Source organism: Elephantulus edwardii, unplaced genomic scaffold (genome assembly GCF_000299155.1).
Source record: "Elephantulus edwardii isolate Elephantulus edwardi_28Jun2011 unplaced genomic scaffold, EleEdw1.0 scaffold00103, whole genome shotgun sequence".
NCBI classification, from domain to species: domain Eukaryota; kingdom Metazoa; phylum Chordata; class Mammalia; order Macroscelidea; family Macroscelididae; genus Elephantulus; species Elephantulus edwardii.
The window spans coordinates 4,204,993-4,213,520 of record NW_006399853.1 but is presented as its reverse complement, the minus strand read 5'-3'; the positions used below and the strand labels follow the sequence as shown (position 1 = coordinate 4,213,520).

At 48.0% G+C, this 8,528-nt stretch overlaps 1 protein-coding gene across 1 annotated transcript in view; it reads right to left on the bottom strand.

Moving 5' to 3' along the window:
- MAPK4 (mitogen-activated protein kinase 4) overlaps positions 1-8,528 on the bottom strand; it is a 50,890-nt gene that overhangs the window by 41,140 nt on the left and 1,222 nt on the right. The window lies entirely within an intron of this gene.

Below are 8,528 nucleotides of genomic sequence, written 5' to 3'. Positions count from 1 at the left end.
TCACAGTTAAGGAAGCTCTGCTGAATACTTTGGTGGCCACTGAAGTGTGCATGTGGTTTTATATCGGCGAGATCATAGGCAAGCATGGGATCATCGGCTATGATGTTTGAATGCATCAGATTATACTTCATTTACTATTTGTTTATTCTTGGACCATGTGTGATAAGATTAATATCTCAATAAAATAGATAATATGAAAAAAAAAACCAGGTATTTCCAGGCTCTCCCCCTTAATTCCATTCAATAACATCAGTTAAACATCTTCCTTTGACTCCCCGGCTCTCTGTAATGCTACCGAGACGCAGTGAAGAGTAACCATCAACACTTTCTTCTAGCTGGATAATATAAGGAAACATTTACTTACTGTATGTACTCAAAAAATAATTGGCTACAAGGAGAATTACATTCTTACATGTAATGAACTCTCAACAACTCACTGCCATCAAGTTAGAACACTCGTAGTTGAATCTACAGTTTTTTCAGAGTTTTCTTTCAAGTTTTCAGAGGCTTGTAAATCACACAAGAGATTGCTCATCTTTCTCCTGAGGAGCAGTTTGTGAATTCGAACTGCCTACCCTTGGGCTGACTGTGCCAACCCAAAGTTTTCTACACTAAACTAGATACAATAAATACAGCTGATCCAATGTTTTCAGGCACTGGATGTTTTCATGTATAGAGTGTGCAAGACTTCTGAGAGAAGGTAAGAAAACACATCAAGTGAGTCCTTTTTCACCCAAAAGGAGCTCTGGTGACATAGCACATAAACAAATGTTGGGTTGATAACCAAAAAGGTCATTGGTTCGAACTCACTAAGCTGCTCTGCATGAAAAAGGATGAGCTTTCTCCTCCCGCAAAGATGTACAGTCTCAGAAATTGATGAAGGTCACGCAAGAGTTGTTGTTGTGTACTGTCGAGTTGGAACCAACCCATAACTGACCTTCTGGTGGTTTTTCAGAGGCAGTTAATTGCACAGGAGGAGAATGCCCATCCTTCTCCCACAGAGCAACTGATGGCTTCAAACTGCGTGCCCTTGGAATTGCAGCGCAGCTTCTTGCCACTAGGCTACCCAGCTGCTTGTGGATTTTTCTGGCAGAGTTTGGGGTTTACCCTAAGGAGCCCAGTGGTGCAGTGGGTTTGGTGTTAAGCTGTGAACACAAAGGTCTATGATCTGAATCCACCAGTCATTCCTCGGGAGAAAGAAGAGGCAGTGTGGGCTTTGAAGATTTATAGTCTTGGACGCTTGGTCATGCAGGCCTATTCTGCCCACAGTGCCACTAGGAGTTGGAGCTAAACAGTGAGGGTGGGCGCCTGCCCTGGAACCCTGGGGAGATTTCCCAACCACAGCACAGAGAAGAGGAGTCAAGCAGAGCATGGATGTCCTGTGAGCCAAGGAGGTGGAGACTGGATTCTGGAGCTGCTGAAGCATTGGAAACGGCAGGGAGAGAAGACTGGAGAAGGAGGAACTTCTCATAGATGGGGCAGAGAAGCTTGTGTGGCATCCCCACAGATACTTGGCTGAGGGCTGGGCTGGATATACATGAAGTGAGACTGGTAAGGTATAGCAAAGAGCAGCTTCTTTGAAAGCAAGAACAGAACAAGGACGTTAGGGGTTCCAGCATGCTGGGAGACACTGGCATTCCAGTCCAGCAGCTCAGGGTGATATTCTAGCACTCGGGTGAGCCGTCAGAAAGGCCATGCCTTAAAAATAAAGACCATGTTGTAATCTTGGGCTCTCCTCAACCTGCCCTACCAAAGCCTAAAACCAAGCTTTGCCAGGATCAAGCAGAGCCATCAGTACATAAAAAACCTGTCAGAATGAAATTCAATGCTCATCAAAAGACCAAGAACATCAGTTTAAAGACTAAAACGTGTACGTGATGCAAGCCATGGCATTTTCAATTGATTTCTATGCATCTTAAAGTTGGACAATGAATAAAGATGACAGAAGAAGACTTGATGCCTTAGAGTTGGGGTGTTGGGGAAGAGTATGGAGTACCTTACGGACTGCAAAAAGAATAAACAAATATGCCTCGGAGGAAAAGCAGTGAAGGTGTTCCTTGGAGGCTAGGATGGTGGAACTTGATCTCACATACTTTGGGCATGTTTTCAGGAGAGGCAGTGGGCGGGGGGGGGAAACACACTGGGAAAGGCGGAGGTCAGAGAAGGAGAGGAAGACCCTCAATGAGATGGATTGACACAGGGCCTGTAACAATGGGCTTGAGCATGACGGAGATTATGACAATGGCACAGGATAGGGCAGGGTTCAGATCGCTTGTTTGTAAGATCGCTTTGAGTTGTAGTGAACTTGATTGCACCTAATAACAACAGCATCCAAAGAAGACAATGTAATCCAGACTCTTTTCAGTGTAACAACTATAATGTCCCACGTATGACCCCAAATTACCCAAAACATGGAGGAGTAGAACTCCCCCCCCAAGGGCTTCCCTGGCTGTAATTTCTATGGAAACAGACTGCCAAGCCTTTATTCCGTGGCACCAAGGCATGGATGAACTGCTAACCATTTGGGCCATGTAGAGAGTTCTGATGCAGCAATGCAGCGGGCTAATTCCTGAAAGCAGCGAGCCTCCAGGACCCTCCCCTGGCACGCTGACTGGCTCTCTTTCAGATAGGTAGGAGCTTGGGTCATACCAGTTACTGTGGTTGTTGTTGTTACGTGTGGTCGAGTCACCCGAAACTCATAGCGACCCTAGGTACAACAGCCCTAAACTCTGCCCTGTCCTGTGCCAACCTCACCATCTCTGACATACCCATTCCCATTTCCCCAGTCACTGAATCAATCCATCTCATAGAGGATCTTCCTCTCCTGCACTATCCCTCCACCCTCCCAAGCATGACGACCCTCTCCAAGGACCAGTCCCTCCTTGCAATATGTCCAAAGTATGTCAGATGAAGCTTCAGAATCCTTGCCTCCAAGAAGCAGCCCGACTTCACCCTCTCCAGGACAAATCTGTGTTTTCCTAGCAGTCCATGGTATATTCAATACTCTTCTCCAACACCACAGCTCAAAGGTATCAGCTCTCCTTCTATCATCGCTAGAATTGTCCAGCTCTCTGATGCATAGCAAGTGATTGCAAAGACCATGGCCTATATCAGGCACACCTTAGTCTCAAGACTGACATTTTTGCACTTCAGCACTTTAAAGAGATATCTAACCACAGACTTTCCCATTGCAATACATCTTTTAATTTCCTGGCTACTGGTGCCAAGATGTTGACTGTGGATCCAAGCAAACCAAAACTGTAAACAATCTCAATCTCTTCACAATCCATTATGATGCTGCCAATCGGCCCAGTGATGAGAATCTTTGTTTTCTTGATATTGAGTCTCAATCCATACTGAAGACTGTTACTAAAGATTTATAGTATCACCTTGGGACTTCTGCTTTCCAGGAAGAGAGTCTGGCCAGTGCTCCTCTGGGAGGGGGAAGAAGCAGACCCTAGAGGCTCAGGGACGGAGAAAGGGCTCCAGTGGGAAAAGGAACAGGAGGCATAAAAAGCCAGAAAATGAGCTTCCCAAGCTTGAGTGTTCCTGGCACCTGACTCTCTCCTATATCCTCTTCTCCATTCTAATCCTCTACGTCATATTTTCTCCTTTTAAAAGGGGATATTTCATAGTCTTTTAAAGAAATCTTTTCAGCTCCAATGATTCGGAATAACACGCTTAGTGGTTTAAGGAGAAAGTGACCTTCCCTGTGAGCTGGGTCTCATGAAGCTGGCCTTGTATGAGCCATTTTCTCATGAAACCCTGGCCTCCTCGATGGGTGGGCCTCCAAAATGTGGACTCCAGTCCACGTGTGGGATCCTGGGCAAGCCTTCCACTGCTCCCTGAATCTTGCTCAGCGCAGAGACCATCCCAAAGAGACCCACTTTCACAAGCAACTCCAAGACCCCACTTGAGCTACTACTAGAATAAGCACTTGTCTTTCCAGGTTCAATGTCAAGGTCACATGCGCTTTAGGTGAGCATTCCACATGTCCAGGAGGCAAGGGAGAGCGTCTAGGGCCAGAAAGTCAAGTCGGGCAATGAATCAGGAAAAATGAAGAAGAACTGCTACCTTTGCATTGTGGTGATGACAAGGAATACTGAGCATATCACAGACTGCCTCAAAAGACATGCAGCCAGAACACTCCTTACAAGTGAGAGTAGTGTGGCCTCTTTCCACATACTGTGGACACGTTCTCAGTGAGGGAGGTTCCTGGAGAAGGACATCATGCTTGGAAATGTGGAGGGTTGATGAAAAAGAGGAAGACCCTCAACAAGACAGTGAGGGCTGCAACAGTGGGCTCAGAGCTGTGCCTCTGAGGAAAGGGGCTGTGTTCTTCTGCAGCAGAGGAGAGTGCCACGAATGGAAATGAATTCAACTGCACCTGACAACTGACCCAGGACACAATGCCTTCTGGAGCCCTGAGCAAGACTCTGAGGCCGGCTGGAGGGCAGTCCTGGTCTGGAGTTTGGGGGGTCCAGGCAGAACTCCCTCAGACAGCCCCTTCTGGAGAGAAGGGCTCGCCTAGATAACCCATCTGCCTGCAAGCATTCCACGGCCTAAGCACACTCTCCCCAGGGCTCCTGAGAGTTTTCAGAATTTACACAGGGCTCAGGGAAGTATTAAATGACAGATTTCCCCCGCCTCCCCCTGCCCTCTTTTTTGAGATCTTCTACTTCCTAATAAGATCAATTCTAAAGAAAACACGCTCTGATCCTCCATTCAGCTCTTCACTGACACAAGCAGCAAGGGACCAATTAGTGAGCCTGGTGATGTGTGGGTGGAAAGAACCAGAAAGGACCACAGGCTGGGCTGCCCTCGGCCACCCTCCAGGTGGGGCTGCTTCACATCAGAAATAGGATCCCTCTGTGAAGGCGCAAGTGACATCCTGTTCTCTGCCTGGTATTTCCATGGCATCTGTCTGGACAAAGAGTTCTATTACTGACTTGGCCTGTGGCATATCTGGGATATACTTGGATACCTTCACTTAGATCTGATACATAAGAACAAACAGAATGAAAATGACTAGTCCCAGTTAGCAGACACAATAATTGAGGCTCAGGGGGGAAAAAAACCAAACAATCCAGTGAGAACAGACTCAAAGCAAATGTACTGTGTTCTTCATTTAATCACTGACAGTGTGAGCTTGGGTGGACTTCTCCCCTTTCCAGATGCCAGTTTTATCATCTGTGACATGAGGGGATGGAGAAAATGATGAGGATGTCCTTTTACAAAACTCTCTTCTGCAGATAAGCTACCCAAGAAATGGAGCTTCCTTGAGGTCAGTTGTATGTGTTTACTAACCTAAAGGTTGGTGGTTTGAGCCCAGCCTGTGGACATAAAGGTCTGGAGTTCAGCATCCAAAATGACTGCAGCCAAGGAAACCCACAGAGGAGCTCTTCCTAGGGGCTGCCCTGAGCTGTGTGTGCTCGGGGACAATGAGGTTATTTATTGATTTCTAGGTTTTAGGATATTCAGTTGGTGAGGTAAGTGTGGACAACACAGATACTGCTGTTTCCCGTGCTGCCTTTTCCGAGAGGAAGTCATCAGAGCATCCCACCGCTGCCTCCCCTCTCTGCTGCACCGTGGGCCACATGGACCTCTAGTTGTCCTCTGGACCTCGAAAAGACAGGAGCCCACAGAGGGGGTGCAGGAGAGTGACATGTTCCTACAGTATTACAGGAAGCTCCAATGTTCCCTGGTGCTTGTTAGAGATCAAACCAAAAAAGGCTACCACTGAATCAATTCCAGCTCAGAGAGGCCCTTCAGGGCAGAGGAGAATGGTCCTCAAGGATTTCCAAGGCCAGACGTCTTTCTCCTGTGATGGGTTCAAACAGGCACCTTTCAATTAGCAACCAAATGTTTTAACCATTATATCACCAGGAACCCTGCTTCTTCTTAGAGGAGAGACGTCTTGCCCTTGGCACCTTTTTTCCTGGACAGCAATGATAGACTGTGACCCATGCCAAGTCCTGTGCTCAATGAAAGGATGAGGAAACACAGAAGAGTCACAGTCACCTTGAGAATGTTCTGACTAGGGGTGGGGAGCCAGGTCACTGCACACGGCTGGGTGGGCTACGCTTGGACATACAGCAGAATCTGGCCCCCACTGGATCGCTAAGACCCTGGCACTGGGCATCCCTGGCTGGAAAAAGGAGCGGTCTCTTTGAATGTAACTCACGTGAAGGTACCAGCTGTGTACCAGGTGGACAAGTCTTCCAGGATCTAGCAAATTTCAGGTGGGATCAACACTGACACACCTTCATCTGAGCACATCCCCATCACACGGCTGGCAGAAGCACACACTTTTACCAAGAGTCACAACACAATTTTCTAACTTCAGGGAATCAATGAACCTGCCGGCTGAATGAATCTGTCTTCTTGTTGTGTACCATCCGGTCAGAACCAAGCAACAGCTGACCCTCCAGTCAGAAGCAGTTAACTGCACATCTTTCTTCTGCAGAACAGCTGGTGGATTCGAAAGCCTGACCAGCAAGGTGGTTTCCCATCTTTAGTCTCAGGCTCTCAGTGACACCATCCAAGGCGCCTTTGTGTCCCTCCCCCACCAGGGGCTGCTCAGCAAACAAAGAACAAATCGCAACAGCCTTATTGCCTTCTATGGGATTGTGTCTTCGCTATCTATTTAGAGTCTAACCACATGCCATTGGGGCAGCCAGGGCACATGCCCATGAGAGACGAGATAACTGGGGCTCCCAGGAGGAGGTCAACTGGCCATGTCCTAAGCTAGCCCTGTTAGGGAGCCCAGACCCCTGACTCTTCATATACGGTCCCTTCCTTACACCAAGCCATCATCTCCTATGTTTCTTTAATAAAACCAATTGTTGCCACAACAAAGCATCTTGGATGGTTCCACCAAAGGCCTACAACATGCTCCTCCAAGCTCTTCCCCTAAAAGAACCCATGGAAGCCAAACTTTGATCCGCTCACAGTGGAGGTTCAGATTATTCCAAAAGGCAGTGGTTTATTTCACCCAACTTGGAAAAGGGGGCTTGGGCACCCCTGAATACAGGCACCATGGATTTGTGGTCCTTCTAGAAAGCAGGAGTGGTGTGGGTTAAGGGCTATGGACGGGCTATTGTTTGGATTCATTGCTTTTAGGAAGGGAGAAGGGGGGAGAAGCCACTTGGGGCCTCAGGGAGACACAGGGGGCTTTGTTTTCTCACCATGGACTTTCCTGCTTCGCATTGGCCATCAGCTCTGACAGATGGCTTGGCTGTAGAAGGGCAGAGGGTAAGCGCATGGCCAAGGCAGCTAAGACACTGTGGCACAAGATGACACAGACAGCTAAGCTGGTTTGGGGAGCTCCAGTTTCAGGCCAGGAAGCTCTGGTGGCTTAGTGGCAGGGAATTAGGCTGTCATCACAAATGTACACAGTTTGAATCCACCAGCTGCTATTCAGAGGGACAAGGATGGGGATTCTCCTCCCATGCAATTTACTGCCTCTGAAAACCGGGTGAACAATCAGATATGGATCAGCTCTGACTCGCTGGTGCACAATAACAACAACAACAGCAAGGTTCAGGCCTGGGAGACTTGGGGAAGTCTCCTCAATGCTTGCCTACAGCTGCCACATCTGACAGATCTGTACCTTTCTACACACCTGTGTCGTTCCAGCCACCAGCCAAGACTGAGGTGAGAAAGAGAAGAGTGTGGGGCCCCAGCAGGAAAGCCGAACAATGTTCAAGGTCACGCTTTCTTTTCCCAACCTGCCCTAACCCCTCGTAGAACCACAGTATATGGTGCTCATCTTCCCTAGGGAAGAGATACATATTTCAAGAAAAAAAAATTAATGATCCAAGGTCTTGGCAAGAGATAAATATCGCACACACCAGATCTATTGAGAGAGGTTAGCTCAGCAGACCCCCTAAAGTAGCAGGGATCTGGGGGGAAGGAATAGATCTTTCGAGGACATCCAGGTCCTGAAGGGAGCAGTAGATGAGGAGAGAAGAAGTATGAGGCCTTCAGAGTAAAGGCCAGTGTGCCCTGGTTAACTCTGATGTCTGTAGCCACCCACCCGTCTGTGTGTGTGCGTGTGTGTGTGTGTGTGTGGTATCAGCAGTACTATCCTGACAGTCGGAGCCTCAGCATCAGATCTGTGGGGTCAAGACATCATGGGACCCGAGGGAGCTGAGGCAGTAGCTGGAAAATGCACAGTGGGGGCTAGGCAATCAGGTTAACCAACATGCCCACTGCCCACTGCCCGAGAGAACGGGACCCCCATGGGTGAGCTTTGATGACAGACAGTGAGAGGCATGAAGCCATGAGGCTGTGTCCCCGGTGACGGGCAGCTCAGAGGGGAGTTTTCACACAGCAGGGAGATGAGAGGTTAGGAGAGATTTTTTTAATTATTATTATTTTATGTGTGTGTGTGTGTGTACCATCAAATCAGATCTGACTGGTACAGGAGGAGATTGTCCCTCCTTTCCTGGCAGAGCATCTGGTGGATTCGAACCGTAGAGATTTTTTTTTAAAAAGAGAATGGTAGGTAAGAAGATGCTAGAGGT